Source organism: Myotis myotis, unplaced genomic scaffold (assembly GCF_014108235.1).
Source record: "Myotis myotis isolate mMyoMyo1 unplaced genomic scaffold, mMyoMyo1.p scaffold_m19_p_3, whole genome shotgun sequence".
Classification (NCBI taxonomy): domain Eukaryota; kingdom Metazoa; phylum Chordata; class Mammalia; order Chiroptera; family Vespertilionidae; genus Myotis; species Myotis myotis.
Window position 1 is genome coordinate 132,407,678 of NW_023416335.1, and position 24,181 is coordinate 132,431,858.

General features: G+C 41.1%; 1 protein-coding gene across 1 annotated transcript in view; it reads left to right on the forward strand.

The window, feature by feature from the left end:
- MGAT4C (MGAT4 family member C) overlaps positions 1 to 24,181 on the forward strand; it is a 67,130-nt gene that overhangs the window by 29,187 nt on the left and 13,762 nt on the right. The gene's annotated exons all lie outside the window — the stretch shown is intronic.

The window sequence follows — 24,181 nt, forward strand, 5'->3', positions numbered from 1 at the left end:
CTTCTAGACAGTTCTTGAGAGACCTTAAAAGTGTGGTTCTGAACTCAATATCCTCCACTGACAGTTTTGTCCTGTTTCTTTGTCTCCGCATTTTTTATGCTTTCTTGGTGCACCCCCTAGTGGTCTTTGTGCGCAGTCTTGTTGTAGTTAAGCCTTGATTGTTGTAGTTAATACTAGGGGGATTTGACCCTCAGGCCAACTGGCTGTGAGAATCAGCGGTGTCTGCAGTGGGAAAACTTCTGTCCTCTAGGGAGGTGCTAATCTAGCCTTTGCCTGAGGCTATCCGGAAAATGGCTCTGTGTAGGGCTTGGGCGGGGCAGGTCGCAAGGGATCAAATAGGGCGGGCGGAGGGGGCAGTTATGGCTGCTCTCAGTCCCGTCCCCAGAGGCTCTGCCTCTCAGAGTCCCAGCAACCGCTGCAAACCTCGGAGAGAAAGCTGCCCTTGAGTTCCGACCGATGCTAGACAGTCCCGCATCTCCCGTTTGAGTCTGGGTCCCTAGAGACTCGCCCAGAACTGGAGCTCAGAATCTGAGACTCCCTCGCGATTGAAGACGACAATCACGACCTCAGCTACCAGTCCGCTCCGCGTGTACCTCCGCACCTTTGTATTTTCCACACTGCGCGCATCCTCTGAGTCTCGTATGCTGTTCTCTTTCCTTCTAGTTGAAGGACTTCCCCTCAGCCAGCTTTCCTGTGGTTCTGGGTGATGTCCGTTCCGTCTTTTAGTTGTATTTGTAAAGTGGTTGTTCAAGGCAGCTAACTCCGGTGTTTACCTATGCCGCCATCTTGGTTTTCTCTGGACCTGTTTTTTCTATGCTGCATTTTTAAACATCCTAAAATATTTTGAGTTATCTCAGTTACGAACTATTTCAATCCCTCAAAATATAAAATAAACAAGTGGGATTGTCCTCACTTCTCACTAAATACAATCATAAAACAAATTTTAAAAAAGGTTTTATAGTGGTTTGATAAGGGACACAGTTAAATTTGATATGCTCATTTTCATGTTTTCAGCCAAAGAGCCTAGAGATTACATTGTAGGTTTGAGTCATGACTGGAAAGCTCTTAGGCAAGATTCAGGAGTGCCATAGGAAAGAAATACAAACATTTCGGGTAGTTTTCTCACAGCTCCAAGTTCAAGGTTTCTGCAATGCATAAATTCTCTCTCTCTCTCTCTCTCTCTCTCTCTCTCTCTCTCTCTCTCTCTCACACACACACACACACACACACACACACAAGACCAGGGAATAGTTGTTTATTTTCTTCTTTAAAAACACTTCACTAAGTACTCCAGTGATATAAGTTTTTAAAAATTATTTTACATATAAGAATTTCAGAATCCAAAGGGAAATAAGACATATAAATTCAATATCAAAAAGTAGAACGCATTAAGTTAGGAAATTATAAATAAAATGGTGAGTTAAAAAGTGAAAAACAATTTTTGACTGAAAATAAGTTTGGAGAAATCTTCAGCAAAAAGATAGCATTTCTGTGACATAAAAATTATAATCCGAAATTACAGAATTGGTAATAGAACAGAGGGAATCAATGGAGATGAAATGCGAGTCAATTGTTGACAACAGTACTTATCTTTTTTAAAAAACAACTCTTTTTTTTTTCTTTATTGATTAGGGTATTACATATGTGTCCTTATCGCCCCATCTTAAACTTAGTACAAGTATACCTAGCCTAAGGACAGAAGGAATTATGTATGAAAGCATGTCCAAGCATAAAACATTCTATAGTTAGGCCTTTGAGAAATAAAATAAATGGTGTTGCACCAAATTACATCTTTTTCTTGGCCTTGGGTGTTTCTGAATAGTTCAATTCCTAAATTTCTCTAACCAGGGGAAGGGATTACAGAACTATCATGCCGATTAGTTGTGACTTCCATGTTACTCAGTTTTACCTCTAATACAGGCCTGCTTCTGAGTTCCAAAGGAGTGTCCAACAGAACTCTCATGAAAGTCTCCTGTATTTCTCCATGAGCTGTCTCCAGATACAGGGATGCTGATGTTGGTGTCTGGAAATTGCGTAGTTCCCCTGGAGCTATCCCATGTGGACACAGTGTTAGTTTCCATTGCTTGGGCCTGCTCTCAACCAAAGGTTTTGTCAAATAAATCCAAGTACTGTCAGTACAAGGCCATCTTCTCATGCTTCAAGAATATTAAAAAATCCTCATGGTTTTGAAATTGTTCAGATAGGTGATTTCAACTTTGTGACACAACTTGATAATGCAGGAGTATTAGATAGCTAGGATAGAGAGTTCCAATGAACTATATAAACTTTTGTTTTTAAAATTAAAAACATTTTTAAAGATTTATTACAAGTGATCCCCTTATACACGGTTTCCCTTTCTGGGTTTTCCTTACCTTGGTCAACCACATTCTGAAAATATAAAATGAAATATTCCAGAAATAAAGAGTTCATACATTGTAACAAAAAAGTAATGAATAAAAATAAAAAAGGTATTTTCCAACTTGACTGGCTGTTCTGCAATTAATTATTTGTGGGTGGCAGCCAACTCATCAAAGATTTGGACCCAATTGCAGAAAAGATTATTATTTTTAAGTTTTCCTTGGTCCTTTCTTTTCACCTGTCTATCCTCCAAGCAAGCCTAATTCCTTAGCTACTTTTTCTGGATTCTCTGGAAGATTGTCAATCATTCCACTGACACTCAATGCGGAAAGAATTGCAGTAGTTTAAGGGCTGCATATCTGAGCAAGGAACATAGCCCATTTCTGTGGAGTTGTGTCCCTACAACCACTCACACTTTGATGTATTCAAAACACTGAGATGGTCAATCTTGCCAAATGTCCAAGTGATAAAGTTAGTTAGCAATGATCTTTGTGGTCATTATCTTTGCATTTTAAAAGATGTGGAATTGCATACAAGTAAAACATTAGGAGATAGCACTTTAAGAACAATAACGGTCTGAGGGAGGCTATTGGAGTTAGCGGCTCACATCTACTAAGTCCCCATCTTGAAACTTTCTGAATGAAGCTGCTAAGAGCTCATCTTTCTTTCTTCACTTACTGCAGCTCTTACCAAAGGTCCTGCCACAAGCAATATAAGCTTTATTGTGGTGGCAACTTTGCAATGTCTTTCTCAGGTGACTTTGGGCAAAGACACACCTGTTTCAGAGTTCTCAAACAGAAGATGCCAGGCCTCGGCCTTGAACCGTCAAGAAGGGTGAAGCTGGTCTAGGATGTATTCTCTGCTGTTCCTTTCGCTCCTCTTCTAAGTCCAGCTGCTTGTCATATTAACAAACCTAACAATCCCTACCGTAGCTGGTAGGGAGACAGCAAAAGGAGAGAGCGCTGGAAGCAATGGGGCTCCCGATACAGTGGGCTCTGCTTTTTGTTTGTTTGTTTGTTTGTTTTTACACTGTAGAGAGGTTTTTGGTTGTTGTTTTGTTTTAATTTAATATAAAACTACACCTATTGTGACAGAACAAGCTTTAGTTGTTTCACCTCAGCAGTTTGAAGCAGAAGTAGGACACAGGATGAAGAGAGCAGTTTTGCCTGGAAAACATGGTTCAGTGGTTGAGCATCAACCTATGAGCCGGGAGGTCACTGTTCGGTTCCTACTCAGGGCACATGCCCTGGTTGCAGGCTCAATCCCCAGTGTGGGGTGTGCAGGAGGCACCAGATCAATCATTCTCTCTCATCATTAATGTTTCAATCTCTCACTCCCACTCCCTTCCTCTCTGAAATCAATAAAAATATATTTTAAAAAAAATGTAGTTTTGATTCAGAATTGTTCAGGCTTTCTGTGACCTCCATCTGCCCATGTACTCCTCAGTTCTCATCTGAGTGTCACTTTGTCATGAATTGCATAATACAAATAAAATCATAGCTAATTCCAGAACTTAAGAAATAAATAAAATACTTTTGAAGAGGCCCTTCCTTCGTTTTCCCCCAATTTTGTAAAGAACAGGACTGAAACAGACCAACTGGACTGGGCTTCCTTACAGTTTTCACTACATGGATCTTGGGGTCTGGCTAGCAGGGGAAATCCGGATCTGCATGGACCTGCTCACGAGCTCCTGCAGGGCAGGCTCTGCTTCCTGGCTAATGTGTGGTTTCCGTGGCACAGTGTTTTACATCGTCATGACTGAGGTCACTTGCAGGCAGCTTTCTTCATTTCTGTCTTGCTGCCCAGCAAGGCCTTGTTATGCTATCCTGCTAACCTGGGCAGCCAGGCACCTTCTGACCACTCTGGGCTGGAACGCAACTGGATCTTCCCACACCCGGGTTAGGAAGCGAATTTCCAAAACAGATTCCCACTTCTCGTTTGGAGGACAATGCTTAAAACTCCCCCACAAAAGATAAACAGTGAACAGGTAGGAAAAGCGATCAGTACTTCATCGCTATTGTCACAGTTAAGGGGAGTATGGACCTGGACTCTGATGATGATCCAAGAGACTGTGGCCAATGAGAGACTGAGGGAGGACTGAGATAGGGGTGGCTGGTTTCCGATATGGTTTCTGAGCTTGGAAGCAAATGCCCAGTCTCTTTCCTGAGACAGGAAAGATGAGCAAGCTGGGAAGGAAAAATTATGCTACAGTTTTAGATTCATTGTGCTTGAATGGTCAGCAGAAAATTCACACAGACATACAAGTAATTATTTTAAAATTGGAACTAGGCTCAGAAGAGTTCCAGCTGGAAGTCTAAATTATGAATTTTACAAAAAGTGGCTTTAGGAGATGTTTTGTAATACGAAAGGTTGTTAAGAAATAACAAAAAAGAAGGTGGGAAAGAATAATATCATAGGAGGGAAAGGAGATTACTAGGAAGGTTTTGTATCCTCTTTGGTGATTGTAAACTTGAGAAGACAAAATTCATGTAAGATTAATATTGAATAGTGAGAAAGAAAAGTAACATTTCACTGATTTACTTGTTTCATTGTGAGTGAATACAGCTCTCTAGATAGATAGATAGATAGATAGAGAGATAGATAGATAGATAGATAATAGATAGAGATAGAGATAGATAGATATATAGATATATATAGATATATATATAGATATATAGATATATAGATGTATATCTATGTATCTTATATAATAAAGAGATAATATGCAAATTAACCCTCACGCCTTCATAAGATGGCTGCCTACAACCAGGCTGGCAGGGGGTTTGTGAGGGATGACCAAACGACTGAACAGCAGGCTACATGGGGTGACCAGGCCTGTGAGGGGGCAGTTGGGGGAGACCAGGCCAGAAGGGGGAGAGTATGTGACCAGGCCAGTGGGGAGGTCAGTTAGAGGTGACCAGGCCAGCAGGGGGAGTGCAGTTGGGGGCGACCAGGGCGGCATGGGGAGCAGTTTGGGGAAACCAGGCTGGCAGGAGGGGCAGTAAGTGGTGACCAAGCCAGTGGGGGAGGCAGATAGGAACGACCAGGCCAGCAGGGAGGGGGAAGTGGGGGGTGACCTGTCCAGCAGCAGGTGGCAGTTAGGGTAGACCAGGCTGGCGTGGGGGAGCAGTTAGGAGTGACCAGGCAGGCAGGCAGGCAGGTGAGAGACTAGGAGCCAACAGTCCAGGATTGTGAGAGGGGTGTCTGGGATCGGGCCTAAACCGGCGGTCAGACATCCCCCAAGGGGTCCCAGATTGGAGAGGGTGCAGATTGGTCTGAGGGTACCACCCCCATGCACAAATTTTGTGCACTGGGCAAAATATATATATATATATATATATATATATATATATATATATATATATATATATATATATATATTAGAGGCCCGGTGCACAAAAATTTGTACACTCAGGGGGTAGAGGGGGCCCCTCAGCCTGGCCTGTGCCCTCTCGCAGTCTGGGACCCCTCGGGAGATAACGACCTGCTGGCTTAGGCCTGCTCCCGAGTGGCAGAGGGCAGGCCCAATCCCTAGGTGCAGGCCCTGGTCGGGCTCAGAGCAGGGCTGATTGGGGAGTTGGAACGCCGCCCCCTCCCATGCACAGAGCAGGGAAGATCGGGAGGTTGTGATGGCACCCTCAGTCATGCTCAGGGTAGGGCTGATTTGGGGATTGGGGCACCGCCCCCTGTCACACTCAAGGCAGGGTCGATGGGGAGGTTGCGGCGCCACCCCCTGTCACACATAGACCAGGGCCGATCACGGGATTGAGGAGCTCCCCCCTGTCACTCACAGAGTAGGGCTGATAGGGGAGTTGGGGCACCACCCCCTGTAACACACACAGCAGGGTGGATCAGGGGGTTGGGGCACTGCACCCAGACACGCTTAGGGCAGGGCCGATGGGGAGGTTATGGCTCTACCCCGTCACACACAGAGCAGGGCCCGTGGGGGGCGGTTGGGGCGTCTCCCTCTATCACCCACAGAGGAGGGCTGATCAGGGGGTTGGGGCACTGCCACTGTCACACATGGAGCAGGGCCGATCAGGGGTTTGGGGCGCCTTCCCCTGTCACGAACAGAGCAGGGTGGATAGGGAGGTTGTGGCCCCTCCTCCTGTCACACACAGAGCCGCAGGGCGATCAGGGGGTTTGGGTGCTGACCCCTGTCATGCTGATCACGGTGCCGGTAGGCATATTACCCTTTTACTATATAGGCTAGAGGCCAGGTGCACGGGTGGGAGCCAGCTGGTTTGCCCTGAAGGGTGTCCTGGGTCAGGGTGGGGGTCCCCATTGGGGTGCCTGGCCAGTCTGGTTGAGGGACTGAGGGCTGTTTTCAGGCTGGTGGGTGACTGAAGCTCCCAACCGCTCCTTTTTTTCTTTTTTTCTTTTTTTTTTATTCTGGGCCAGCTTTAGCTCTGAGGCTTGGCTCCAGCTCTTAGGCCTCCACTGCTGAAAGTAGGTATCTGGTTTGTTTGGGTTCTATAATCAAAACACTGTTTCAACTCCAGCTCTGAGATCACGGCTAGCTGAAAGCAGGTTTCTGGAGTTTTGTTTAGCTTCTATATTTGTAACAATGTTTCAAACTGTAAGCTCAGAGGCAGGCAGGCAGGGAACGTTGGAGTCCTCTGTCACTGAAGCAAGTAAGCCTCATGTTCGCTTCAAGCTACCTGGCTGCCGGCAACCATCTTGGCTGGCAGTTAATTTGCATATCTCCATGATTAGCCAATGGGAAGGGTAGCGGATGTATGGCTAATTACCATGTTTCTCTTTTATTATATAGGATAAAAGGTAATATGCTAATTAGATCATAAGTCATTCTGAACGAAGCCAGTGCCGGAGAGAAGCCAGTGTCGGCAGATCGGGAAAGGAAGGTCTACTCTTGCATGAATTTCATGCAACAGGTCTCTAGTATGATTATAAAGGCAATATTATTAAAATACATTTCATTTTCAAAATGTACTACAAATCAGCTGTTAAAGTGTGTAAACATTTTTTTAAAATATATATATATTATTGATTTTTTGCAGAGAGGAAGGGAGAGGGATAGAGAGTTAGAAACATCGATTAGGATTAGAGAGAAAGATCGATCAGCTGCCTCCTGCACACCCCCGACCAGGGATGTGCCTGCAACCAAGGTACATGCCCTTGACAGGAATCAAACCTGGGACCCTTCAGTCCCCAGGCTGACGTTCTATACACTGAGCCAAACCAGTCAGGGCTAAACATTTTTTTTGGACACCTTGTTTGTGTGTATAACTATAATAATAAAAGAGTAATATGCTATTTAGACTGGACTGCCAAACGACCTTCTGGATGAAGCCGAGGCTGTGAGGGCCAAGCCCCTTGAATGAATTTTGTGCATCAGGCCTCTAGTGTGTATATATATATATATATATATATATATATATATATATATATAGTCAGTCTTGGCTATCTGGCGGAGCGGCGCTCCCCCTGTAGGAGTGCACTGACCACCAGTGAGCATCTCCTGCATTGAGTATCTGCCCCCTGGTGGTCAGTGTGTGTCATAGCAACTGGTCGTTCCGCCATTCGGTCGATTTGCATATTAGCCTTTTATTCTATAGGATACCTTTGAAGTTTGGTAATAGTAGTTTCATATATATTGACATTCAGCACCTAGGTCTTCCAAAGATAATGTGATTCTGCCTTAAAAAAACTGATTAAATCTTACTGAACCAGATGGGCTAACTCTGCATACTTTTGGGGCAGAGGAGTAGAGTTATTATGTTTCCTTTTCCCATAACTGTATTCATAAATGTGTTGTATTTTCAACTTGTGATAGAAATTGTATTTGAAAATGCAGTAAAACTGCTAAACAAAGCATGTTCAGTATTTTCCATTGCACTTGGAAGAGATAAAGTGTATTGTAGCATACGTTGTTAGCAAATGAATCTCTGGTGACATTTAAGGTGTATAAAGATGATAAATCAACCTGAGAAAATAATTCACTCAAACCATGAAAATATGGGTTATCATGTTTTTCTAAATGAACCAAATCTGTAATAATCAACCCATGACCATTGAAAAATACATTTTACACTTTCTAAAATTATTCCAAGACACAGTGGGAAATTTCTAACAAATAAGACGTTGCTGAATGTGGAACCGCAATACTGCTCAAGTAATTTGCCCTCATTTCTGTGACTGATATTCCCATGCAGGAGCATGCTATATGGAAGTTCTACTAGGGCAGTGATGGAGAACCTATGACACGCGTATCAGAGGTGACACGCAAACTCATTTATTTGGTTGATTTTTCTTTGTTAAATGGCATTTAAATATATAAAATAAATATCAAAAATATAAATCTTTGTTTTACTATGGTTGCAAAGATAAAAAAAAATTCTATATGTGACACGGCACCAGAGTTAAGTTAGGGTTTTTCAAAATGCTGGCAAGCCGAGCTCAAAAGGTTCGCCATCACTGAGCTAGGATGTGCCGTCTGTTCAAACATTTGAAACTACATTTTTACTTGCTTTTAATACTTCCAGTTTTTACAGGATGGTGAGCTTGTGTTTGCCATGTTTGATTTAGTGGTTTTCAATAATCAGTTTTATTAGCTACCTTTTAACATGCTTTCGTTTTACACAGGTTCCCTGAGAGATTAATGTTTTTACAGAGTATCTATGTACTAAAAAGCTAAGTTTATATAGCTACCTGGTAACTCTATCTTGATACCTAGGAGTTACTTTGCTACTTTGCTTTTAAATCTCTACTTCTCTCCAACCCTTTTCTACCTTACTATTCTAGGCCATTAGCATCTCTTTTCTGGTATGTGGTTCTCTCCTTCTCTATTGGATTATTTTGAATCACATTGGTTTATAGTCACAAAGCAAACATTTCTCATAATCCCTTGCTATCATAAATACCTTGTTGATAAAACAGACAAAATATTAAAATATTAAGAGATAACTTGGGATTACTTAGATTCCCTGTCCTTGCTATTTTTTTTTACTACTTAAACTATCAAATTCTGAGAGGAGAATATTAATATCATTCACTCTGTTAGTGGATCCATAAATGTGTGCTGATGCTTTCAAGAGTTCTTGATTTATTTATTTTTATGCTGTAATTTTTCATAATTTTTGGACTCTTGATGTGAGTTAGTCTGTGAGTATTAATGACTCCCAGAATTAAGTGTTTTGACTTCTTGAATTTCTGTTGCTTCTGAATTAGGGGATTGTTCACTGTGTTATTTAGCCATATATATTTGGTTGAGAATCATAGCATTTAGCATTATAAAGTGGGCTTAGTTGTATATTTTTATCTTTTCATGGCCATCATTTACCCACATTTTATATTAGGATTGTGAATTATGATATTTTATTGTTTGTACTTGCCTAAAATACTTTGCCAATTCTTTTACTATTATTATTTATGGATCCCTTTTTTTATTTTATATTTCCTTTATACAGTTTAAAGTTAAGGTCCATATGCGTGCACACATGCACATACACCAACTAGAAAATCTTTTTCTTTTAAAAAATGATTTAAGATATTGGCATTTATTGATACTACTAATGTCTTTGGTCTCTACTGTCTTATGGTATAATTACTTTATGTATTATGAAATATTTAATATATTTCTGTGATTAATTTTGCAGATATTTTTTATATTTTCTTTTCATATTTAAGAATTTTTGTATTTTGTATCTTTAATTATGCCTATAGTCCTATTTCCTTACTTTTGCTTCTGATATTTGTTTTGTCAAATTTAAATCATAGTTTTTGACACACACATATTATCTACAATGTACAGATATAGATAAAATTATTCTACTTCCCTCTTACTCTCTCATCATATTTTTACCTCATGAATACCAGTCTTGGCAATGATTATTTTTCATATGAAACCAAAAACACAACAAAAATAAAAATCGATAAGTGGGCTACAGTCATGAATTGCTTAATGATAAGGATCTGTTCTAATAATGAATCATTAGGCAGTTTTTTCATTAGACAATTTTGTCATTGTACAAACATCATAGAGTGCACTTATACAAACCTTGATGGTCACTAATCATCTTCACTATTTGGCATAGCTTATTGTTCCCAGGATGCAGAACTTTAAAGCCTGTTACCATACTAAATACTATAGGCAATTATAAGACAACTAGAGGCCCAGTGCACAAAAATTTGTGCACTCAGGGGGAGATGGGGCCCCTCAGCCCGGCCTGTGCCCTCTCGCACTCAGGGACCCCTCGGGAGATAACGACCTGCTGGCTTAGGCCTGCTCCCGGGTGGCAGAGAGCAGGCCCAATCCCTAGGTGCAGCCCCTGGTCGGGCTCAGAGTAGGGCCGATTGGGGAGTTGGGGAGCCACCCCCTGTCATGCACAGAGCAGGGCGGATTGGTAGGTTGCTATGCCACCCTCAGTCATGCTCAGGGTAGGGCCAATTGGGGGTTGGGGCACCGCCCCCTGTCACACTCAAGGCAGGGTCGATGGGGAGGTTGCGGCGCCACCCCCTGTCACACACAGAGCAGGGCCCATCAGGGGGTTGGGGAGCTCCCTCTCGTCATTCACAGAGTAGAGCCAATAGGGGAGTTGGGCACTGCCCCTTGTCACACACAGAGCAGGTTGGATCAGGGGGTTGGGGCGCCACACCCTATCACACTCAGGGCAGGGCCGATGGGGGAGGGGGTTGGGGTGCCACACCCTGTCACACACAGAGCCGCAGGGCGATCAGGGGGTTGGGGAGCTCCATCCTATCAGGCACAGAGCAGGGCTGATTGAGGGGTTGGGGTGCCTTTCACTGTCACGAACAGAGCAGGGCGGACAGGGAGGTTGTGGCCCTGCCCCCTGTCACACACAGAGCCACAGGGCGATCAGGGGGTTTGGGCGCTGCCCCCTGTCAATCTGATCATGGTGCCAGGAGGCCTCATGGCTCCGCTGATCCCGGTGCTGGGAGGCATATTACCCTTTTACTATATATGATAGAGGCCTGGTGCACATGTGGGGGCCGGCTGGTTTTCCCTGAAGGGTGTTCTGGATCAGGGTGGGGGTCCCACTTGGGTGCCTGGCCAGCCTGGATGAGGGGATGATGGCTGTTTGCAGCTGGTCACACCCCCTTCAGGGTGGGGGTCCCCACTGGGGTGCCTGGCCAGTCTGGGTGAGGGGCTGAGGGCTGTTTTCAGGCTGGCGGGTGACTGAAGCTCCCAACCGCTCCTTTTTTTCTTTTTCTTTTTTATTCTGGGCCAGCTTTAGCTCTGAGGCTTGGCTCCAGCTCTTAGGCCTCCACTGCTGAAAGCAGGTATCTAGTTTGTTCAGGTTCTATAATCGAAACACTGTTTCAACTCCAGCTCTGAGATCCCGGCTGGCTGAAAGTAGGTTTCTTGGGTTTTGTTTAGCTTCTATATTTGTAACAATGTTTCAAACTGCAAGCTCAGAGGCAGGCAGCGGCAGGTGGGGAATGCTGGAGTTCTGCGTCACTGAAGCAAGTAAGCCTCATGTTCGCTTCAAGCTGCCTGGCTGCCGGCTGCCATCTTGGCTGGCAGTTAATTTGCATATCTCCCTGATTAGCCAATGGGAAGGGTAGTGGACGTATGGCTAATTACCATGTTTCTCTTTTATTAGATAGGATGGTATTTGTGTAGCTAAACATATCTAAATATAGAAAAGTATTGTAGTAAAAATACAGTATAAAAGATAAAAAATGGTACTGTATGGCACACTTACCATAAATGAAGATTGCAGGACTGGAAATTGCTCTGAATACATCAGTGAGATGGTGAATGAATGTGAAGCCTAGGACAGTACTGTGCACTACTGTAGACAACAAACACTACACACTCAGGCTATGCTAAATTTATTTTTTTCTTCAATCATAAATTAACCTTAGCCTATTGTAATTTTTTTACTTTATAAACTTTTAATTATTTAAACTTTTCAACTCTTTTGTAATAACAGCTTTAACACAAACACATCATACAGCTATGCAAAAATATCTTTTTTCTATACTTATCCTATAAGCTTTTGTTTTGTTTTACTTTTTAAACTTTTTTTGTAAAAAACTAAAACACAGTACATCTTAGCTTAGGCCTGTACAGGGTCTGGATCATCAATATCACTATCATCTACTTTCATATCTGTCCCAGTGGAAGGATCAGGGGCAATGTTCCATGACAGCAATGCCTTCCTCTGGAACACTTCCTAGAAGACCTGCCTGAGGCTCTTCTAGAGAGGGTGTCATTCTTTTCAGAAATATGCTGATGGTCGTTTTCTTGGTTCATTTCTTTTTTCATAATTGGTTTGCAAGTAGATAACGCACCATGGAAAGCATTCAGTGTTTGGTTCCATTTCCTGAATTTTTAAAACATACATGTATATTTTTATTGATTTTTAGAGAGAGAGAAAGGGAGAGAAAGAAACATCAATGTTAGAGTAGAACATCCATCAGCTGCATCCTGCATGGCCCCCACCAGGGATCAAGCCCGAAACCCAAGTATGTCCCTGGGAATCAAACCAGCAACCTTTCAATGAATGGGATGACACTCAACAACTGAGCCACACTGGCCAGGGCTCTCAATTTTTTAAAGGAGTTTGTTGAGTTCTGCAAAAGCTTCTGCAAATCCTTTCACTGTAAATTTTATTGGGATTCTTTTTTTCTATTTTAGATGACTCTTCTTCAGCTATGGACTAGTATTCCTGTTCCACTTCTAACAACTCTTCGTTAGCCAGTTCCTCAGGAACCATATCTAGGAGCTCAATGTCATTCTCATGCACACTTTCATGCACACATAAAAGTTGATTACCATCTCAGTCAGAACCTTGTTGATTTTTGCAGCCTTCTCATCCTTTGCAAGTCCTTTGAAGTCTTGCCACTCATTCACTTTTTGGCAACAGCATCCCAAGTCCAAACAAGGTTCTTGATATAGTCATAGATGTTGTAATCCTTCCAGAACTGGGTCAGTACATTCTCAGCGCCTTCTTCAGTTGCAGTGATAGCCTAGACAAGGGTCCTCCTCAGGTAGTAGCCCTTAGAAACTGCTATAGTCCCATGATTTAGTGGTTGGATTAAAAATGTGCTGTTTGGGGGAGTAAGATCACATTAATATTGGGATGGAGATCACCAATAAAAAGAGCATATCTGGAAGTATTATCAACAATGAGGCAAATCTTAAGAGGTGTATTATTTTCCAAATAGACTGCTTCCATTTATCTGGCTTAGCAATTAGGCGAGCCTCTTGGAAGAGGAACTGGTTAAATCCACAACTTATTTCTCCTTTAGTACATTTTCAGTGTTTGCTTATTGATATGCTTGAAGGCCCTGGAGTTCTCATTGTGCCAGATCACAAAGGGTTCAATCTGTAGCCTGCAACATTGCCCTCAAGCAACATTATTATCCTTTTCTTAATATTCTTGAAACCCAGCATTGAATTGTCCTTCATATAAATGAAAAGCCTTTCACACATCCCTTTTTAGAATAGGGAGGTTTTATCTATGTTAAATATTTGCCCTGGCAAGTAATTTTTCTCTACAATCAGCTTATCCAGGATTTGAAAAAATTCTTTTTTTTTTTTTTTAACCAGGCACTATACACAAATATATTCACGATATTAATAACCCCAAATAAAGGTGACCACCCGAATTAAGAGAATTAGGGGATAAGGAAGAAGGAAGAGAAAAAGATAAAAGAGAAAAAAAAAAAGAAAAGTAGGGACCAAAAAAAAGGAGTGAAAAAATGAAATTGGGAAAAAGGAGGGGGAAAAAAAAGCGAGAAAAGAAAAGAAAAGAAAAAAAAAGAGCGAAAAGAGAGAATGAAGTGGAAGAGGGGAAGAGACTTTTTTATATGAAGAGAATACTCCTATAGAACAGCCATTAATCCCAACAAATTCCAGCAACAGCTCCCTGGAGATGAATGCAAACTAGAAACAACCAATAATATAATGATGAAAATAGAATGGAGAACACTAATCACAAAATAAAATAAAGAGAAAATAAAATGGCACTTTAAAAAATGGTAAAATGGTAGCAGTAATAATACTGGTTAAAAATAAGAAGGTAGTAATTAAAAGGGTAAAATCAGGTGATGGAAAAAGAAGAAAAAAAAAAGAAAGAAAAAAAAATTGGTTTCTTAGTTAAAAGGTGAAAAAAGAAAAAAAAAAATTGCAGTAGTGAAGGTCCTTCCGTTCTTCTATTCTTCAGTGTGGCTCGCCTTAGACCTGCCAGGTATTCAGGAGAGTGTTGAGTTTCCCTGCAATACACTGTTCCTCTGTGTGTAAACCACAGTCCTTATTTTAAAGCAGGCCGCATTTGTTTCCCAGACTGCCTTATTTTGTGTTTAGCAAAGAGTCAGTTTGTGGGTCAGCCTCTGGGTGGCAGTGTTCTGGGGTTGGCCTCTGAGGCTATAGGGCCTCTCTGTCCAGTGGGAGTTCACTGCCCAGAGCTGGCTGCGTACTAGTTAGTTACCGGCACTATGTTGTTGGGATTGAAAATCCCTCTATAGGCCAGACCCTGTTAACTCCCAGGGACTGATCAGGTTATTTTATTTTATTTTATTTATTTATTTATTTTTTCACCCTTTATTTATTTATTTATTTTTTATTTATTGCTTAAAGTAATACAAAGGGTATTACATATGTGTCCATTTTATCCCCCTGCCCTAGACAGTCCCCTAGCCTCCCCTATCCCCCAGTGTCTTATGTCCATTGGTTATGCTTATATGCATGCATACAAGTCCTTTAGTTGATCTCTTACCCCCCTACCTCCTGCCCCCCAACCCCCCCCCCCGGCCTTCCCACTGCAGTTTTACAATCTGTTTGAGGCAGCTCTGTCTCTGTACCTATTATTGTTCAAAAGTTTATAATGGTCTCTATTATCCATGAATGAGTGAGATCATGTGGTATTTTTCCTTCATTGACTGGCTTATTTCACTTAGCATAATGCTCTCCAGTTCCATCCATGACGTTGCAAATGGTAAGAGTTCCTTCCTTTTTAGAGCAGCATAGTATTCCATCGTGTAGATGTACCACAGTTTTCTAATCCATTCATCTACTGATGGGCACTTAGGCTGTTTCCAGATCTTAGCTATGGTGAATTGTGCTGCTATGAACATAGGGGTGCATATATCCTTTCTGATTGGTGTTTTTGGTTTCTTGGGATATATTCCTAGAAGTGGGATCACAGGGTCAAATGGAGTTCCATTTTCAGTTTTTTAAGGAAACTCCATACTGTCTTCCATAGTGGCTGCACCAGTCTGCATTCCCACCAGCAGTGCACAAGTGTTCCTTTTTCTCCACATCCTCTCCAGCACTTGTCCTTTGTTGATTTGTTGATGATAGCCAGTCTGATTTGTTGATGATAGCCAATGAGGGTGCTTCCCTCATTGTTGTTTAGATTTGCATCTCTCGGATGATTAGTGACTTTGAGCATGTTTTCATATGTCTCTTGGCTTTCTGAATGTCTTCTTTTGAAAGGTGTCTATTTAGGTCCTTTGCCCATTTTTTGATTGGATTGTTTATCTTCCTTTTGTTAAGTTGTATGAGTTCCCTATAAATTTTGGAGATTAGGCCCTTATCAGATATGACATTGGCAAATATGTTTTCCCACACAGTGGGTTTTCTCGTTGTTTTGTTAATGGTTTCTTTTGCTGTGCAGAAGCTTTTTATTTTGATGTAGTCCCATTTGTTCATTTTCTCTTTAGTTTCAAGTGCCCTAGGAGCTGTATCAGTGAAGAAATTGCTTCGGCATATGTCTGAGATTTTGTTGCCTTTGGATTCTTCTAGAATTTTTATGGTTTCCTGTCGTACGTTTAAGTCCTTTATCCATTTTGAGTTTATTTTTGTGTATGGTGTAAGTTGGTGGTCTAGTTTCATTTTCTTGCATATATCTGTCCAATTTTCCCAGCACCATTTATTGAAGAGACTATCTTGGCTCCATTGTATGTTCTTGCCTCCTTTGTCAAATATTAATTGAGCATATTGGTTCGGGCCGATTTCTGGGCTCTCTATTCTATTCCATTGATCTATATGCCTATTCTTGTGCCAGTACCTGGCAGTTTTGAGAACAGTGGCTTTGTAATACAACTTGATATCTGGTATTGAGATCCCACCTACTTTGGTCTTTTTCAGGATTGCTGCAGCTATAAGGGGTCTTTTTTTATTCCAGATGAATTTTTGGAGAGTTCGTTCTAGATCTCTGAAGTATGCCGTTGGTATTTTAATGGGAAGTGCGTTGAATTTATAGATTGCTTTGGGTAGTATGGACATTTTAATGATGTTGATTCTACCAATCCATGAACACGGTATGTTCTTCCATCTGTTTATGTCTTCCTCTATATCTTTTTTCAACGTCCTGTAGTTTTCTGAGTAGAGGTCTTTTACCTCTTTAGTTAAGTTTATTCCTAGGTAGCTTAATTTTTTTGGTGCGATGGTAAACGGGATTGTTTTTGTAATCTCTCTTTCTGAAAGTTCACTATTGGTGTATAGAAATGCCTCGGATTTCTTGGGGTTAATTTTGTATCCTGCTACATTGCCAAATTCATGTATTAAGTCTAGTAGCTTTTGATGGAGTCTCTAGGGTTTTGTATGTATAATATCATGTCGTCTGCAAATAAGGACAGTTTTACTTCCTCTTTTCCAATTTGGATGCCTTTTATTTCTTCTTCTTGCCGAATTGCAATGGCTAACACTTCCAGTACTATGTTGAACAGGAGTGGTGAGAGGGGGCATCCCTGTCTTGTTCCTGTTCTTAGGGGAAATGGTGTTAGTTTTTGTCCATTGAGTATGATGTTGGCTGTGGGCCTGTCATATATGGCTTTTATTATGTTGAGGTATGATCCTTCTACTCCCACCTTGCTGAGAGCTTTTATCAAAAAAGGGTGTTGAATTTTGTCAAATGCTTTTTCTGCATCAATTGATATGACCATGTGGTTTTTTTCTTTTCAATTTGTTTATGTGATGTATCACGTTTATTGATTTTTGGATATTGTACCATCCTTGCATCCCTGGGATAAATCCTACTTGGTCATGGTGTATGATCTTTCTGATGTACTGCTGGATCTGATTTGCTAAGATTTTGTTGAGGATTGTGGCATCTATGTTCATGAGCGATATTGGCCTGTAGTTCTCTTTCATTGTGTTGTCTTTACCTGGTTTTGGTATTAGGGTGATGCTGGCTTCATAGAATGAGCTTGGAAGTGTTCCTTACTCTTGAATTTTTTGTAGTAGTCTGAGGAGGATAGGTTTTAGTTCTTCCTTGAATGTTTGGTAAAACTCCCCTGTGAAGCCGTCTGGTCCTGGGCTTTTGTTTGCTGGAAGCTTTTTGATGACTGCTTCAATTTCTTCCATAGTTATTGGCCTGTTGAGATTTTTAGATTCTTCCTGATTGAGTTTTGGAATGTTGTATTTTTCTAGGAATTTGTCCATTTCCTCCAGGTTGTCTAGTTTGTTGGAGTAGAGCTGTCCATAGTATTTTTTAACAATCATTTGTATTTCTGTGGGGTCTGTTGTTATTTCGCCTCTATCGTTTCTGACTTTGTTTATTTGGGTCCTCTCTCTTTGCTTCTTAGTGAGTCTGGCTAGAGGTTTGTCAATCTTGTTTATCCTTTCAAAGAACCAGCTCTTGGTTTCATTGATTTTCTGTATTGTTTTTTTGGTCTCTATGTCATTTATTTCTGCTCTAATCTTTATTTTCTCCTTCCTTCTGGTCACTCTGTGGTTTTCTTGTTGCTCTCTTTCTAATTCATTGAGTTGTAGAGTTAGATGATTTACTAGCATTTTTTCTTGTTTTTTGAGATAGGCCTGTAGAGCTATAAACTTCCCTCTCAGGACTGCTTTCATTGTGTCCCATAGGTTTTGGATTGTTGTGTTTTCATTGTCATTAGTTTCCAGGATGTTTTGAATTTCTTCTTTGATTTCATTGGTAACCCAATCAATATTTAATAGCATGCTATTCAGCTTACAGGTGTTTGAGTATTTTGGGTTGTTTTTATTGTAGTTTATTTCTAATATTATGCCATCGTGGTCTGCGAAGATGCTTTTTATGATTTCAATCGTCTTGAATTTGGGGATACTTTGCTTGTGACCCAATATATGGTCTATTTTTGAATGTGTCTTATGAGCACTTGAGTAGAATGTATATTCCGTGGCATTGGGGTGAAGTGTTCTGAAGATGTCTATTTAAAGTCCATCTGATCTAGTGAGTCATTTAGGATTGCTGTTTCTTTGCTGATTGTTTGTCTAGAGGATTTATCCAGTGCTGTCAGTGGTGTATTAAAGTCCCCTACTATGATTGTATTGTTGTCGATCTCTCCTTTGATATCTTCCAGGAGTTTTTTTATGAATTTGGGTGCTCCTGCATTGGGTGCATATATGTTTACCAGGGTTATATCTTCTTGTTGTATTGATCCCTTTAGTATTATGAAGTGGCCTTCCTTATCTCTTGTTATGGCCTTCACTTTGAGGTCTATTTTGTCCGATATAAGTATTGCTACCCCAGCTTTCTTTTCCTTTCCATTTGCCTGAAAGATATTTTTCCATCCTTTCACTTTCAGTCTGTGTGAGTCCCTTCTAATAAGGTGGGTTTCTTGTAGACAGCAGATGTATGGGTCATGTTTTTTTATCCATTCAGCCACCCGGTGTCTTTTGTTTGGAGCATTTAGTCCGTTTACGTTTAAAGTTATTATTGAAAGGTACTTGTTTGTAGCCATTTCTGTTTTTGTGTGGCTGTTTTCTTTATGAGCTTTTTATTATTTTTATACCAGTCCCTTTAGCATTTCTTGCATTGCTGGCTTGGTGGTGATAAACTCCCTTAGCCTTTTTTTGTCTGTGAAGCTTCTTATTTCCCCTTCAAGTTTGAATGATAGCCTTGCTGGATAGAGTATTCTTGGATTTAGTCCTTTGCTTTGCATCACTTTGTAAATTTCTGTCCATTCTTTTCTGGCCTGATGTGTTTCTGTTGAGAAATCTTTCAACAATCTAATGGGAGATCCCTTGTATGTAACTTTCCGTCTCTCTCTTGCAGCCTGTAAGATTCTCTCTTTGTCCTGAACATTTGCCATGGTAATTATGATGTTTCTTGGTATGGGTCTTTTCGGGTTCACCTTGTTTGGGACTCTCTGGGCTTGTGTGACTTTTTTCTTCCCCACCTCAGGGAAGTTTTCTGATATTATTTCTTCGAATAGGTTTTCTAATACTTGTTCATCCTTCTGTTGTTCTGGTACCCCTATTATTCGTATGTTGTTTTGTTTCATGTTGTCCCAAAGCTCCCTTAGGCTCTCCTCCTGTCTTTTAATGTTTTTCTCCAATTGCAGTACATTTTGGGTGTGTTTTGCTTCCTTGTCTTCTAATTCACTAATTCGGTCCTCCGCTTCTCCTAGTCTACTGTTGATACTTTCAATGGAGTTTTTCATTGCAGCTATATCACTCTTCATTTCTTCTTGGGTCTTACTTAAGTTGTTGATTTTTTCATCTGTTTCTTCTAGCTTCTTCCATATGTTATCGATTTTTTCATCTGTTTCTTCTTGCTTCTTGCAGAGGTTGTCGATTGTTTCTTCCATCTGGTTTATGCACTCTAGGACCCTTATTCATTGGCTAATCAGGGCTATATGCAAATTAACTGCCAACTAAGATGGCGGCTAATTTGCATATGTAGGCACAATGCAGGGAGACAAAAGGGAAAGCAGGAAGGAGCCCCCTGCCACTGACAGTGATTGGAAACCCAGGGGGGAGCTAAGAGCTAAGAGCTGGGGGGCATGGCTGCCCTGCCCCCCAGCCATGATCAGAGAATCAGGTGCCTTTGCCACCCTGGCCAGTGATAGCAGGAAGTAGGGGTGGAGCCAGCGATGGGAGCTGGGCACGGTGAAGCTGGCAGTCCCGGGAGCTAGGGGTGCCTTGCCTGGGCCTAAAGCGGAGCCCACGATCGCGGGGCCGCTGCAGCTGCGGGTCCCCGCTGCCCGAGCCGGACGCCTCAGCCAGAGGCGTCCTGCAGGGGCAGGGGCGGAGCCCGCGCAATCGTGGCACCCCCCCACTGCCACTGCGGGTCCCTGCTGCTCGGGCCTGATGCCTAGGCCAGAGGCGTTAGGCCTGGGCTGGGACGGAGCCTGCAACCGCGGGGAGCTGGGGGTCCCCTGCCCAGGCCTAATGCCTCGGCCAGAGGCGTTAGGCCTGGGCAGGGGCGGAGCCTGCAACCGCAGGGAGCTGGGGGTCCCCTGCCCAGGCCTAATGCCTCGGCTAGAGGCGTTAGGCCTGGGCAGGGGCAGAGCGGGAGATCACGGGGAGCTGGGGGTCCCCTGCCCAGGCCTATAATGTTTTGGTTCAAAATTGCTACTTATTTTCTGATTGAAAAATGTTATAGAAACATAGGTAGAAATATTTTTGATATTTCTCTTAGCAGTACTAATTTTTTTTTATCTACCTCCTTGGGCAAAATAAACAAAATAAAATAAACAAATGGGAATGCATAAACCTAAAAAGTTTTTGCAAAACAAAGGAAACCATCAACAAAATGAAAAGACAACCTACTGAGTAGAAGATATTTGTCAATGATACATCCAATAAAGGTTTAATATCCAAAACTTATAAAGACCTGATACAACTCAACAGCAATAAAACAGACATCCAAATTAAAAATGGGTGAAGGACCTGAACACATTTCTTTAAAGAACACAAATGGCCAATAGACATATGAAAAGATGCTCAATGTCAGTAAGCAACAGAGAAACGCAAATTAAAACCACAATGAGATATCACTTCATATCTGTCAAAATGACTATCAGCAATAAGTCCACAAAAGTGCTGGTGAGGATGTGGAGAAAAGGGAACCCTCATACACTGTTGATGGGAATGCAGATTGGTACAGCCACTATAAAAATACTATGAAGGTTGCTTAAAAAAAATTAAAATGAAACTGCTTTTTGACTCAGTGATTCCACTTCTGGGTATATGTGTGAATAAACCCAAACTCAAAAGAACATTTGCACCCTTATATTCAATGTGGCATTATTTACAAAAGCCAAGATATGGAAGCAACCCTAGTGTCCATCGATAGATGAATGGATAATAAACCAGTGGTACATATATACAATGGAATATTACTCAACCATAGCAAAGAATGAAATTTTATTTTATCAACAGTATGGATAGACCTAGAGAGTATTAGGCTAAGTTATATAATTTAAACAGAGAAAGATAAATACCATACGATTTCACTTATATGACCAATCTAGATAAATAACAAATAAATAAAATTGAAACAAATTCATAAATACAGAGAACAGACTGATGGTTGATAGAGGGTTTGAGAGTTGGGGGATTGAAGGAAGAGATTAAGAAGTACAAATTGGTAGTGACAAATAGTCACAGGTATATAAAGTACCACATAGGGAAGATAGTAATATTGTAATAATCATGTATGTTGCCTGTGAGTACTGGAATTATTGAAGGAAACACGTTGTAAAGTATATGATTGTCTAACTACTGTGCTACTATGCTATATACTTGAAACTGATAGAGAATAATATTGAATGTAAACTACAATTAAAAAGTAAAATTTAAACAAAAAGGAGAATGTAAATTATGGGTCTATAAATAAATTTATGACCCATAAATACAAATTTAAAAGTGACACTATTCTAGAAGTGGCATCACAAATCTAATGAAAAGAATAGATGATTTAATATATGGTGTGGCATACAATAATAGTGTTTACCAATATCCAGTTCTCCATTTTTGGTTACTTTTCAGATTACTCTTGCCCACACCTTGCAGTTAGAAGTTGTGATGTGACCAGTAATTACAGCCAATCACTGTGACTAGAAGACCATGAGCTCTCCATATAGGAAAAATAAAATAAAATTCTTACATCACCTCATAAATGACACAAAGATAAATTCCAGGTGTATTGAAAATCTAACCATAAAAAACAAATTCAAAAGATAATAAAAGACATTTTCCATGCCACATTAAAAATGATAGGATTTTTAAAACATTGTATAAAACAATCGCACATTTGCGAAATAAATTTGAATAAAAAATATGATACTGCAAAAAGTCATACCAAGAAAAGGAAAATATAAGAAATAGTTGAGAAAAATATTTAGATATTTTTAATATAAGCAAGTGGTTCTCAACCTTCCTAATGCCGTGACCCTTTAATACAGTTCCTCATGTTGTGGTGACCCCCAATTGCATTGTTACAAATTATACATAATTAAAGCATAATGATTAATCACAAAATGTAATATGTAATTATATGTGTGTTTTCCGATGGTCTTAGGCGACCCCTGTGAAAGGGTCATTCAACCCCCAAAGGGGTCACGACCCACAGGTTAAGAACGGCTGATATACGCAATAATTAGTATATATGTATATATTTATATACATATATTTAAAACCCCTACACATCAACAAGAAAAATAGAAATAACCCTGGAAAAAATATGACTAAAAGAAATGAACAAAAATTATTTATAATATTATTTTTTAAATTCTTTTATTCTCTACCTTTCTTAAGCCTTTCCCTTTATTTCTAATAATATTTTCTATAATTTGTCAGGATCCATAAATTATTTATTGCATTAATTCATCAAAGAGATGTTGATTGCCAGCTATGTCCTAGATATTGTTCTAAATGTTTGGGGTACAGGCCTTATATCACATCCTGAAGTCCTTATATACATAAATACTTCATTCTAAAGATGAACCCAGGGAAACCCAGCACATAACTCAAAGTGGCACAATTTCCAGAATATGCTTAGTTTTAGACCAAATGATTCAACTACTCTTTTGATCATTTCAGATATGTTTAGATTTTTTGTTAAATGGTCATTAATCTAAATGCATCTGTGGTTGGAGGATAGAAGAGTGAAATAGAAGACATAGAAGAGTAAAATGAAAAAATATTAGGTCTCTACTAATCTTATTGACTTTAATTTTGCCTTTTTGCAGCTTATAAATTCCTAGAGGCCTGGTGCATGAAATTTGTGCACTGGGGGTGGGGGGGTGGTGTTAACCTCAGCCCAGCCTGCACCCTCTCTAATCTGAAACATCCCTCTCACAATCCAGGACTGCTGGCTCCCAACTGCTCGGCTGCCTGCCAGCCTGATCACCACCTAACTACACCTCCGCCAGCCTGATCGATGCCAAACTGCTCCCCTGCCAGCCAGATCGCCCCAACAGCCCTCCCCTGCCAGCCCGGTTGCCCCAACTCCCCTCTCCTGCTGGCCTGGTCACCCCATTTGCCCTCCCCTGCAGGCCTGGTTCCACCAACTGCCCTCCCTCCCCTAGGCCTGGATATCCCCAACTGCCCTCCCCTGAAGGCCTGGTCCCCGCCAACTTCCCTCCCTTCCCTGCAGGCCCATTCACCCCTAAATGCACTCCCCTGCTGGTTGAATCACCCCTAACTGCCCTCCCCTGCTGGCCTGGTCACCCACAACTGCTCTCCACTGCTGGCCATTTTGTGGCTACGGGCGCTGCCATCTTTGAGGGTGGGGCAGTCAATTAGCATATTCCCTCCTTATTGGCTGTGAGTGCCACCATCTTTGCGATGGTGTGAGGGTCAATTAGCATATTCCTTCTTTATTAGATAGGATTATAAACGGTCACACTTCTAGATAAAATTAAATCAAGTGGGGCAATGCAGATGTAATACTCTAGGACAGTGGTGGTAAACGTATGACACGCCTGTCAGAGGTGACACATGAACTCATTTTTTTTGGTTGATTTTACTTTGTTAAATGGCATTTAAACATATAAAATAAATATCAAAAATATGTCTTTTTTTTACTATGGTTGCAAATATCAAAAAATTTCTATACGTGACACGGCACCAAAGTTAAGGTTTTTCAAAATGCTGACACGCCGATCTCAAAAA